Consider the following 13,292-nt stretch of genomic DNA (forward strand, 5'->3'; position numbering starts at 1 on the left):
CAATGCTTGGCGGTATGATCGAGAAGTCTGGATGACTGAAGATCAAGAGAAAAGTCCTAGGGAGCTGATCAAGGCTGAGTGAAAAGTCTAAACTGGATCTGGAGGATCAAAGTTTGGCAGGTAGGTTGAGGTAAGTAAACTGGAGGAGCGACAGTGAGATCGGGTTCCTAGAGGGAACAACCTTAGGTCGCTGATCCAACTGAAGAAACCGGGAAGGTTTCCAAGTTGAGATCAAGACAGCTCTACTGTCTATATTACTCATGCATTATATTACTGTGCTAACACCTGTTTTGCAGGAATATTGTTTAAACTCTGTTTTGCAGATTCGGCATGATCGGTCGACCGAACAGGAGGTTTGGTCGACCGAACCAGCTTGACTCAGACCAGAGATCAGTTCAGATCAGGCAAAGCAGAGTTCAGTCTAGTCAAAAGCCTGATCGGTCGACCGAACCAGAAGATCGGTCGACCGAACCAGAAGATCGGTCGATCGAACCATAGTGACTCAGCAAGCCAGTTCATCAGCACCGAATCAGCAAGTAAAGGAAAGAAGGGCTGATCAGTCGACCGAACAAGAGGATCGGTCGACCGATCCAATCAGCATTAATCAGCATTAAAGGGTGATCTTGGCAGATTTCAGCGAACAAGGAAAAACCTTGTTCGGTCGACCGATAAAAGGGTTCGGTCGACCGAACCATTGAAGGCCAGTTAATGCAGGATTTACGAGCCAGCGTTAGACTCCAGCTGTGGGTGAGCGGAGCTGGTTCGGTCGACCGAACAGAGGGATCGGTCGACCGAACCTCAGTCCACCTATAAATTCAGACTCGAAGACAGAGGCCATAAAAGAACTTTCTGATCACAAGTTTCTACTCTGCAAGCAACTCATCTTCAGTGCAAAGCTACGTCATTTGGAAGAACCGACCTACGCTACATCTTCGATTCATTTGTCGGTATACTTGTTTTTTGTTTTATACTTAATTTCTAATAAGATAGTAGATTTGTTACTATCTTATTCTATTGTACTTGTACAATCTGCTTCTCTCCGAGGAGTTCGGAGAGAAGGGTTTTAGTGCTTTGCCCATCGGTGCGGTCAAGGACCGCGGGCCTTCAAGTAGGAGTTGAGCTAGGCTCCGAACGAAGTAAACGATTGTGTCTCCTTTCTTATTTTCCGCTGTGTGATTCTGACTTAAAAAGAAAAGAATAGTTTTAAAAAGAAGCGATATTCACCCCCCCTCTATCGCGCTACTCGATCCTATCAATTGGTATCAGAGCAAGGTTTAGCTCTGAAATTTCTTAACCGATTTTCTAAGCATCTTTAAAATTTTTTCTTTTCTTCAAATTTCTTTAATATTTTTTATTATCTCTATTTTTTTCAAGCACTACTAATCCCAAGACAAAAGTCTTGGAAATATTTTTTTTTATCTGTGCTTTACAAGGATGTCGAATTCATATCAAGAAGGGTATAGCACGGTCCGACCTCCACTATTCAAAGGAGAAAACTTTAGCTACTGGAAGAATAGGATGGAGTGTTTCCTGAAGTCTGACATCGAGCTCTGGTTCACAATCTTGAAAGGTTATACTCCTCCAACGAAGGACGGAACAACTCTAGAACCGGAAGAATGGAGTCCACAAATGGTCAAAAAGGCACAACTAAATTACAAGGCGATCAACACCATTCAGTGTGGACTCACAATGGAGGAATTGAACCGAGTTGGTCCCACGACAACGCCAAAGACTTGTGGGACTCACTAATCAAATTACACGAAGGAACTGACGACTCAAAGGTAAACAAACGATATCTTCTTTTAAATAATTTACTTAATATAAAAATGTTTCCCGGAGAGACGGCCTCGCAACTACACGCCCGACTAAAGGACATCCTCAACGGTCTTCACCTGATCGGACACGAACTCGAAAATCGCGACACAATAAGGTACGCTCTGAACACCTTTCCGAGGAATGCTTTGTGGGCATCAATTGTAGATGCATACAAAGTTTCCAAAGATCTTTCAATTCTTAAGTTAGACGAATTGTTTTGCGAGTTGGAATTACACGAGCAATCTAACATGAGCCATGTCGAGAAAGGAGTTACTTTGTATACAGGTTCAAGCAAAGAGACAAAATCGAAAACGAAGATCGAGTCTGAAAGCGAGTCAGACTCAGATTCAACAAACGAAGAAGAACTAGTCAACATGGTCCGAAGATTGTTGACTAAGAAAAAGCTCAGAAGAAATACCAAAAAGATTCCACCGAACCAGATCCAAAACAAATCAGAAATGATTTGTTATGGATGCAACAAAAAGGGGCATTTCAAAAACGAATGCCCAAATCGGAAAGAAGAATGACCCAAATCGACAAGACGGAAGAAGGCACTTCAAGCGACTTGGGACGAAACCTCTTCCGACGAATCCGACACGGAGCAAACCAAGCACTCGAGTCACCTTGCATTTATGGCAAGGAACGAAGATTCCGAATCCGAGTCCGACGAAGAATACGAGTCTGAGATCGACCTCGATTCCGAGAGAAGCCCCGGATCGAAAGATCCGAATATGGTAATGATTTATTCAAAGTCAAATTTACTTAAAGTAGTTAAATGTTTGTTTAAAAAAATAGCAAAATCGGAAAAACAAAATAACTTGTTACTTAAGGAAATAGACCACCTTAAGCAACAAGTTAGCTTGAGTGACTCGACTAACCAAGTTCAAGTCGAAACTTCGACTCAAGTTGAAAAACTCGAGGAAGAAAATTCTGATTTGAAAAGTCAAGTCGAACGACTCAAGAAAACTTTTGAAAGGTTCGAAATGGGATCCAAGTGTCTAAATATGGTACTTGGATCGCAACGAGCTGTGTACAACAAATCGGGGCTTGGTTATAAACCGAACAAAACGAACAAATCATACATGTCTCTAATTAGTCAAAATGTTAGAAGTCAAGTCCAAGCATGGGTTCAAACAAAACACTTAACCAAACCAATCAAACCAAACCACTACTTGGTCCCTAAGAGTCAAATTCATTACTTAGATAGACCTTATCTAAGCTATGACTCAAGGGGAGCAACTAGAAAAACAATCCAATCAACTTAATTAAACCAAACTCAATACTTAGGATTAGGATTATTAGAACGGTTAGATGAAAAAGGTTTACCAAACCCTATAACATAGCACCAGAATGGATTGGGATGATAGTACGTCAAGGAAGCTCTGTCGAAGGCATGTCTAGGTTGAATATGGAATTCTACCTAGTGCACTAGACTTAGTGGATCTGACCGAAGCTACCCCAGTCAAACATGGGCTAGTTAGACCAAAATTTAGTATTAAATTTTTTGGGCAGGAACAATTTGGAAAGTCTTCAGCAAGTGGTCTAATGATATTCAAGTAGGCCATATGCCTCGCCACTGAACTGAAACTTATCCTTAGGACGTCTGCTTGATTAACCCAAAGCTAAGTTTGAATCTAACATGCGTTCAATAACCTCTTTTAATAAAATTAATTCTAATTTGAACTAAATTAATTTTAATCTAATTCAAACTAATTCAATTTAAAACTTAATTCAAACCTAACTAAATTCAAATCTAATCTAATTCAAACCAAATTATTTTAAACTTAATTAAAATTATTTTAAACGTAATTAAATTATTTTAAATTTAATTAAAATTATTTTAAACTTAATTAAATTATTTTAAACTTAAATAAAATTATTTTAAACTTATTAAATTATTTTAAACTTAATTAAAATTATTTTAAACTTATTAAAAATTATTTTAAACTTAATTAAATTATTTTAAACTTAAAATTAAACTTAATTAAAATTATTTTAAACTTAATTAAATTTAAACTTATTAAAAATTATTTTAAACTTAATTAAAATTATTCTTAATTAAAATTATTTTAAACTTATTAAAAATTATTTTAAACTTAATTAAAATTATTCTTAATTAAAATTATTTTAAACTTAATTAAATTATTTTAAACTTATTAAAAATTATTTTAAACTTAATTAAATTATTTTAAACTTATTAAATTTTTTTTTAAACTTAATTAAAATTATTCTTAATTAAAATTATTTTAAACTTAATTAAAATTATTTTAAACTTACTTAAAAATTATTTTAAACTTAATTAAAATTATTTTAAACTTAATTAAAATTAATTAAAATTATTTTAAACTTAATTAAAATTATTTTAAACTTAATTAAAATTATTTTAAACTTAATTAAAATTCTTTTAAAATTAAAATTATTTTAAACTTAATTAAAATTATTTAATTAAAATTATTTTAAACTTAATTAAAATTAATTAAAATGATTTTAAACTTAATTAAAATTATTTTAAAATTAAAATTATTTTAAACTTAATTAAAATTATTTAATTAAAATTATTTTAAACTTAATTAAAATTAATTAAAATTATTTTAAATTTAATTAAAATTATTTTAAACTTAAAATTATTTTAAACTTAATGAAAATTCTTTTAAACTTAAAAAATTAATTAAAATTATTTTAAACTTAATTAAAATTTATTAATTATTAAAGATCCGTCGACCGAACAATTGGTTCGGTCGACCGAACCGAACTCTTTTAATATGCCACATGACGAATGTTCAATTATTCGGTTGACCGGACCATTTTATCGGTCGATCGAAAACATAACTCTCATCTGTTCAACTACCCTTCACCTTCCCTGTATCCGTGCCAAAATTAAAGTTCCGGTCGACCGAACCATTTTATCGGTCGACCGAACGTCTGCTCACCGGTCAAAAGGACGAGAGATTTAAGGGATCGGTCGACCGAACCCTTGATCGGTCGACCGATCATCTTCTATATAAGCAGAAGCTAGCTAGCAACCCTCACAACTCATCCAAATCCATTCTTCTACTCTTCTATCTCCTATACTATTCGCCGATTCCAGCCTCTTCCCATCCGAAAATGCCTCGGTAACTTCCTTTTATTCTATTCCTTTTAATATTTTTGCACAAGTTACTTATTGCATTTTATTTATTTTTTATAGTGAGAAAAGTAGAGCTATTGCACAAAGAGAGGCTAGCTCTCTTAATCCTAGCCAAGATCCTAGGTTTTCTACCGAAGAATTGCGTCTATCCTTTCCTAATAAAAAATTTAAGGTTATCGGTACTCGTTGTTTGGATCTCCAATTCTATCAAACCTTTTGTCCTGAGGTCATAGAGATCAATCAACACTATCAACTTGATAGCGTCATCTTTTGTAGACATGCATACAATCCTATTCTTTGTTCGGAATTTTACCACAACTTGTGCGAACTTGATCCCCATCATTTTAGGACTAGAGTTGTTACTCGAGACATGTTGTTTGATCTTGACATGTTTCTTCGATTTCTACGGATCCGACCGTCAGTTAACCGTATCTTTTTTAGTAAGTCTCTTCCTGATCCATTACCTGTTCCTTTTTCTCATCTGACTTTAGACCTCATGTATGCTGACTTCTTTGAGGGACCTCGTCCTAAAAAAATGTCAACTGTACCTCTTAGTCCAAGAGATAACGCTTTTTATAAGATGGTTGTGTCTTGTGTTTATCCTTTATCATCTGGAGATCAGGGCGTTTTGCGTCCAGTTCATCTTTTTCTGATGTACGCCCTTAAACACAGACTAGACTTTGATCTAGGCTACTGGGTATTCAGATCTATCATTTACTATTCAGGGTACAATACTTCACTTAAGGTTCATATGATTCAGTGTCATGTTCTCACTGCTTATATTGCCAATCTCGGAGTAGGAGTTCATCGAGGCGAGTTGATTGAGTTGTCTGACTTTGATCTTGTCGGGGTTAGGCAATTATCCTTGGCTGGGATTAAGACAAGCGCCGAAGGCCTTGTGTACAAACGAACACATCCACACTACATCCCACCGGTTGTTAACGATCCTATTGATGAGGATGATCCGGTTCCTGTTACTGCGCCTCCTCCTGTGGTCATTGATTCTGGATTTGCCATGACACCCTTCTTCGATTTTCCTCAAAGCAGTTCATATGCTCCTCCTCCTCCTCCAACTAGTGACTTCTTTACCCGTCTGCGAGATGATATTTTCAGTCACTTTGACTCATTGGAAACAAAAATGGATGATCAGTACAGCTCTCTTCAGGGACAAGTTGCTGATATTCGTCATGAGATGATAGAACGTACTGATGCATTACAGAAGGAGTAGTAGAGGATTTTTGATTATCTGAGAGATAATGAGGATGAGGATGAGTGATTTAAGGATTTATCTTTTGTGACTTATTGTATCTATTACTTACCTTGAATTATGACTATGTTTAATCTTCAGTGTTTCTTTTTTCAGTCTTTAGTAGTTTTTGATAAATTTTGTAGAATATGTTCTTTGATTATGAAAATTACTATCTAGTCTATTTTTCAAATTTATTTTTGTAAAAATCCCCATTTCAAAATTTTTGTTTTCAAAATTCTTTAAATTTATTTTCTGGAATAGCCTAGGTCTTATCGTAGAATTGCATGATCCTATAGTTCTAGGAGCCAGCATCTCACAAGCACAGTAGGATCCCTTGTTTGATAACTTAGAATGGGTGAGATGCTTAGGTCCTAGCCCTAGATTTCAGATGTTTATGTCAGTGCATTGCTATAAATCTGGGCTTTAAATAACATACATTGATCAATTTGAGTTAACTAGTAAGTAAAACCTTGCTAGTTATAAAATGCTCAAATTGACCAACCTGAGTCTATGGCTACTATCCTATGGTAGTTAGCATTGTACAAAGGTTGGACATTTTATCATAAGGATCTCTTTTCCTTAGTTTTATTACCCATGCTTGGACTTTTAGGATAAATATCATTTTTAGGGGGAGTTATCTTTACAAAAATTATTTTTATACTTTATTAGTTTTTACAAATTTTCTCAATTTAGTAAATTTAATTTTCTAAATTGTTTTCTTCAACATCTTTTTCAAATTTTTTTTTTTATATAGTGTAATTTCAAAATTGTTTAAAATTATATATTTAACTTAGTAGATATACTTACAAAACACTTTAGTAAAATTGTTTTTCCTTAAAAAATATTTTTCAATTAATCTTTTTCAAAATTTATAACTTAGTAAAATTTTTTTCATTAGACTTTTTACCTTAGTAAAATTATTTTACTTTAGTAAATTTTTGAATGGTTATTTTTACTAAGAGTTTTCTTTTTATTCTAACATTTAGTTTTCTGAATTTTTGTTTGTTCTGTCTTCCCCTATTTTTGATGTGTGTCAAAGGGGGAGAGATAGTGTATTCAGGGGGAGAGGTTTATTTCAGGGGGAGAAATAAGAATTTAAATTGCTTGCTTATTTACTTGTTGCATATTTGTATGCTTGTTTATTTACTTGTTGCATATTTTTAAACTTAACTTTGAACCTTGGTTGCCAAACATCAAAAAGAGGGAGATTGTTGGTGCAAACTGCACCAGAATCAAACCTGAGTTTTGATGTTGTCAAAGGTTCAAGTTAAGTCTTGTTATGATCTAACAAGTTGATTGAGTGTGCAGGATGTTTACCCTAGCTGGAGGCTAGGCAGAAAAGTCTTAGCAGATCGTGGAACCTAGGTGCAAGTCCAAGCAGGTCAAGGGGACCCAATGCTTGGCGGTATTATCGAGAAGTCTAGATGACTGAAGATCAAGAGAAAAGTCCTGGGGAGCCGATCAAGGCTGAGTGAAAAGTCCAAACTGGATCTGGAGGATCAAAATTTGGCAGGTAGGTTGAGGTAAGCAAACTGGAGGAGCGACAGTGAGGTCGGGTTCCCAGAGGGAACAACCTTAGGTCGCTGATCCAACTGAAGAAACCGGGAAGGTTTCCAAGTTGAGATCAAAACAGCTCTACTGTCTATATTACTCATGCATTATATTACTGTGCTAACACTTGTTTTGCAGGAATATTGTTTAAACTCTGTTTTGCAGATTCGGCTTGATCGGTCGACCGAACAGGAGGTTTGGTCGACCGAACCAGCTTGACTCAGACCAAAGATTAGTTCAGATCAGGCAAAGCAGATTTCAGTCTAGTCAAAAGCCTGATCGGTCGACCGAACCAGAAGATCGGTCGACCGAACCATAGTGACTCAGCAAGCCAGTTCATCATCACCGAATCAGCAAGCAAAGGAAAGAAGGGCTGATCGGTCGACCGAACAAGAGGATCGGTCAACCGATCCAATCAGCATTAAAGGGTGATCTTGTTAGATTTCAGGGAATAAGGAAAAACCTTGTTCGGTCGACCGATAAAAGGGTTTGGTCGACCGAACCATTGAAGGCCAGTTAATGCAGAATTTACGAGCCAGCGTCAGACTCCAGCTGTGGGTGAGCGGAGCTGGTTCGGTCGACCGAACAGAGGGATCGGTCGACCGAACCTCAGTCCACCTATAAATTCAGACTCGAAGACAGAGGCCATAAAAGAACTTTCTGATCACAAGTTACTACTCTACAAGCGACTCATCTTCAGTGCAAAGCTACGTCATTTGGAAGAACCGACCTACGCTACATCTTCGATTCATTTGTCGGTATACTTGTTTTTTGTTTTATACTTAATTGCTAATAAGATAGTAGATTTTTTACTATCTTATTCTATTGTACTTGTACGATCTGCTTCTCTCCGAGGAGTTCGGAGAGAAGGGTTTTAGTGCTTTGCCCATCGGTGCAGTCATGGACCGCGGGCCTTCGAGTAGGAGTCGAGCTAGGCTCCGAACGAAGTAAACGATTGTGTCTCCTTTCTTATTTTCCGCTGCACGATTCTGACTTAAAAAGAAAAGAATAGTTTTAAAAAGAAGCGATATTCACCCCCCCTCTATCGCGCTACTCGATCCTATCATATAGTTGATAGTCGTCGGACTGTCCGGGTCTGACTTCGGATTTCCAACTGGAAACCCTAGGTCGACTTGTAACGACCCGCCTTCTACTGACTAGGCTGTAAGGCCGATCGCTACATTATGTTGTGCTAAATTACTATTGCAGAAATCTGAATTGATTAAAATTTTACTAAACTGATTACTGTAAAATCTGAACTTAATATTCTAGGTGTACCTAGGAGTTGTACACATGCTGGGGAAGATAATCTATGCCTCTCGGATGTCCTGCTAGTTGTAACCAGGCATTTCAACCGATCCATGAATCGATTGAGCTGTCGGATCGATCCAGTGATCGATCCAGCTTGATACTGGCACGGAGGAAAACTCTGGATCGGTCGGCTGACCGATCCAGTGGCTATATGGCTTCTGTATGCGGCTGGATCGGTCTACCGACCGATCCAGGAGTACACTGATCGGTCGGTAGACCGATCCAGTGGCTCACTGATCGGTCGGCTGACCGATCAGTGAGCTTCTGTACTCTCTGCTAACTCTCTGTTCGCGACTGGATCGGTTAGCTGACCGATAGTGGCACAACCCCAATTCTGATCGATCTGTAGATCGATCTGGGTTTCTTATTTTGCACTGGACCTATGATTTCAGCACTAGTTCGTGCCAAAATCTCATATAAGAATTCTAAAATCGTTTGAAATAAGTTCTAACATCTATTAACTAACATTCTGACATAATTACTAACAATTTAAACAAATTTTCCATGGGTTAACATTCTAAGGTCAAAAAGTGCATAAAGGTACCGAAGAAAAGAAAACTAAGTTCTTAATTTGCTAAATCCCTAAGGATCTTCATTCCAGGTTCCTGCCACACACACCATCACTGCATTGACCCTCAGCTTCCTCTGCTAGTCCATCTTTCCTTTACCTTTATCTGCAGTATAAGGAAAAGAAAGTATCTATAAGCTTTCGCTTAGTAAGAAACCATCTACCTCACTAAAACATGCATTCGATGCAATATCCTTTTAAAAGAATGCTATTTTAAAACATGCACTGAATTTGTTAAAGCATGGCATACTGAAGTTACATGGCATAATTACTGAAACATGGGATGCATAATAAAAATCTAAGCATGGAGCTATCTCATGGTATCAACTAGGAGAACTAAACCGAAACTGAAACTAAAACTGAGCTAACACTATATTCACATAACTAGATTAAGAGTTTGAAAGCTATTATCATAATAAGTGAAAATAGTAATCATGCTGCTGTTTGAGCCCGGCTACTGTACTTGCTGTGCGCGCATCCCTAACTAGACCTGGGGTTGCAAATTCCGAATCTAGTAGGGTTTACTAAGTTAGCTAAACCTAGGAACGACTATGGGAGCCAAACCCAATGGATATCTAATCCAGTACAGTGCCACTGAAAGTAAAATACTGAACGTGAACTAATAAATTCTTGTCTTGCTTTTACTAGGTTGTCTAAACCTAGAACTAGGTTATCTAAACCTAGAGGCAACTGTGGGAGCCTACCCATTGGACATCTAGTCCTGTAAAAGCTGGAGCAAGACTAAATAAACTATAAAATGCTGCTACTGCATTTATCTAAGCTACTAAAATGCCTAAGTTGCATTTTTCTGTGCCAAACAACTAAAACGAACACTTGGTATGCGCTAATTCGCATCCTTTGTGTCGGTAGCCTACATATTACTAAACTAATACATGGAATTCACACGAAGCTACTTATACTGCAGGTGAGTGGTTTCTTACATCCTGTTCGTAATTTCTTACGATTCAAATCGCTAGGTCTCCGGAGGAGACGATCCTTTCGACGATCTTCTCGCGTCTATGCATTCCTCTCGCGGAGGGGAGCGTCCTCGTGCACTTGGTGTTGCCGGGAGGTTCTCCTAGGGCCCTAGGCTTGGTGCGCCGAGAGAAAAAGAGGAGGGAGAAGGGGCGTCGGCGGTGAGGGTTGGAGTGGAGGAGAAATTGCCGAACCAAACAAAATAAACCAAACCCCACTTAAATTTTCTATTTATATTAAGTGGGTAATTTCACCCAACTCTAATATAAATTTAATTGCCTCCCTTTTCTTTCAGCACGGCCCTGCTGGGTTCACTTGGTTTACTAAAGCTATCTATAAGTCATAAGGTTCGCTAGGTCTCGGGTTCAATTCCTGCGTAGGCTATTTTCGTTTTCTATTTATTTTTGCTACTTCCGCTATCCTAAAAATTCCGGAAAAATATCTAAATATTCCAGAATAATTATAGAATATTTCTAATATAGTTTTGAGAATTTTCGGGTGTTACACGACTCGACGCCTACTGTTCCCGCTACGGGGAGCGCGCCCTCACCTACTCCACTCAGGAGATTTACCTGATGCTAGTGCGATCCTCCAGATCGACTGGACTTTTGCTCAGCGTTCGAAGCTTCCGGACTTTCTGCTGGACTTCCGCTTCCTAGCTGGTCCAGTCTTTCACCTGGTTCGCGACACCAGGACTTTCCACCTAGGGTTACCCCCCTAGGACTTTTGCCTGAAGCTCTCGACCCGCCAAGACTTTCCGCATAGGGTTACCACCCCCTATGACCTAGGGTTGCCACCCCCTAGGGTTTTCCACCTGCCTAACCGCAGCTAGGTCTTTCCTGAAACACTCAATTAAGTGCATTAGATCACAAAATAACTTATCTTTGAATTCCTTTGCCATTATCAAAACAACGGTCGATCGTCGGATGCTTCCCGCACCAACAGAAGCTTTCACCATACGATCCACCGCCTATCCATACTGCCGACCATGCCATCTGTCGACAACACTGGCTCCCAAGGGATACCGAAAGATACTCCTTTTGTCTGTTATTGGACCGAGCGGAAGAGTCGCTAGGTCGACCTTCATCTTGTCTGAACACTATCTGCCTCTGGGCCGAGCGGGATAGACGCTCGATCGATATTCCACTATCCTTTGTTCTGCTGATGTGCCGAACGGGATTAGTGCTTGGCTGACAGATCTGCTCCCTGGCCGAGTCGAGAAGCTGCTTGGCCATGATATTGATGTGTCTGAATGCAGTATGCTCAATCGTCACTCCACTCCGCTAATTTCAAGGATTGATGTAAGGCCGAACGGGGTTGTCGCTCGACGCGCCTTTGCGGATCGGATGCTCGGTGTGTTACCGAGCTGCACTGACGTTGGATCGGGTCTTCTTTATCTTTGTTGAGCGAGTGGGCTGCTCGAATGATCGAGGATATAGGGCGTCGGTCAACCTTGACTTTGACCTACACCGTGGCCATGACCTTTCACGGGGTGAACCCCTCATCACCGCATCACATGCCTCCCCCTCAAGTCTAGTCGAAGGATACTGTAAGTCCGACTGACTGGATAGTTTGTCTTTGAAACAGTTCTTCTGCTCGGATGTAGCTCCTCCCTTGACTTTGGGCTGATCGGCGAGATGAGCATTTGGACTTGGAATGAATTTTTCCTAGTTTCTGTGGACGAACGCGGTCGGGGATGATGTCATCCAAATGTCTCAAAAATCATGTAGATCTTGGTGCATTAAGGCCGATCGCTTTCCCATACCTCCATTAAATGTGAGCCTATGGTATAGCGCCACGTGTAGCACCCCTGATTACCACACGCCTGACGCGACGGATGATGATTTGACGCTCTAGCGGTTCAAAATCAACGGATCGATTTTGTCATAGGATCCGACGCCCTAGATCGGACGGTCTCTATCGGCCGGGCCATCGGTTTATAACCTTACGACGCCGACTTCTCCTCCATATTAGCATCTTCCTCAAGATCTATCGGCGACCCGTTCCCTTGCGACCTTCCGGTGACTTCCTGCACCCCCTCTTCGGCGACTTCTTCTTTTCTAGTAAGCTTTCCTTCCTTTCTTGCTCATCCTCGATCCTTGGCCTTTTTTCGCTCTCGGTCTTCCAGTTGTTTGCACTTTTCGTTCGCCCTTCTTTTCTTCGAACTTCTCCATCTGTTTTGACAATGGAGAGCTCCCCGCGATCGTTGGACGTTGCTCCCGGGCTCTAGTACACCACCATAGAGACCAGGTTCGATGAGGGTGACGCTGAAAGCCTCAAGAACGCTTTTGAGATTCCCCCCGATCACGAGCTCGTTTTAGCTTCTCCTTCCGATCGGCCAAATGACCCGTCGACCGACACCATTTGTTTATTCAAGGATCATTTTGTGGCTGGTCTCCGCTTCCCTATTCATCCCTTCATTGTCGAAGTCTGTAATTATTTCCGCGTTCCCCTTCCGCAACTCATGCCGAACTCCTTTCATCTTCTGTGCGGTGTCATCATGTTGTTTCAGCTGCACGACATCCCTTTAACTCCTCAAGTTTTTCACTACTTCTATTACCCCAAACAATCTGAACTGGGGACTTATCTGTTTTAGTCTTGGGTTGGGTTAGTTTTCTTTGATAAAATGTCGACTTCCAATAAACATTGGAAGGAATACTTCTTCTTTATACATCTTCCCGAGCGGCTAAGCTTCC

The sequence above is a fragment of the Zingiber officinale genome, chromosome 2A (assembly GCF_018446385.1).
Source record: "Zingiber officinale cultivar Zhangliang chromosome 2A, Zo_v1.1, whole genome shotgun sequence".
In the NCBI taxonomy this organism is placed as follows: Eukaryota; Viridiplantae; Streptophyta; class Magnoliopsida; order Zingiberales; family Zingiberaceae; genus Zingiber; species Zingiber officinale.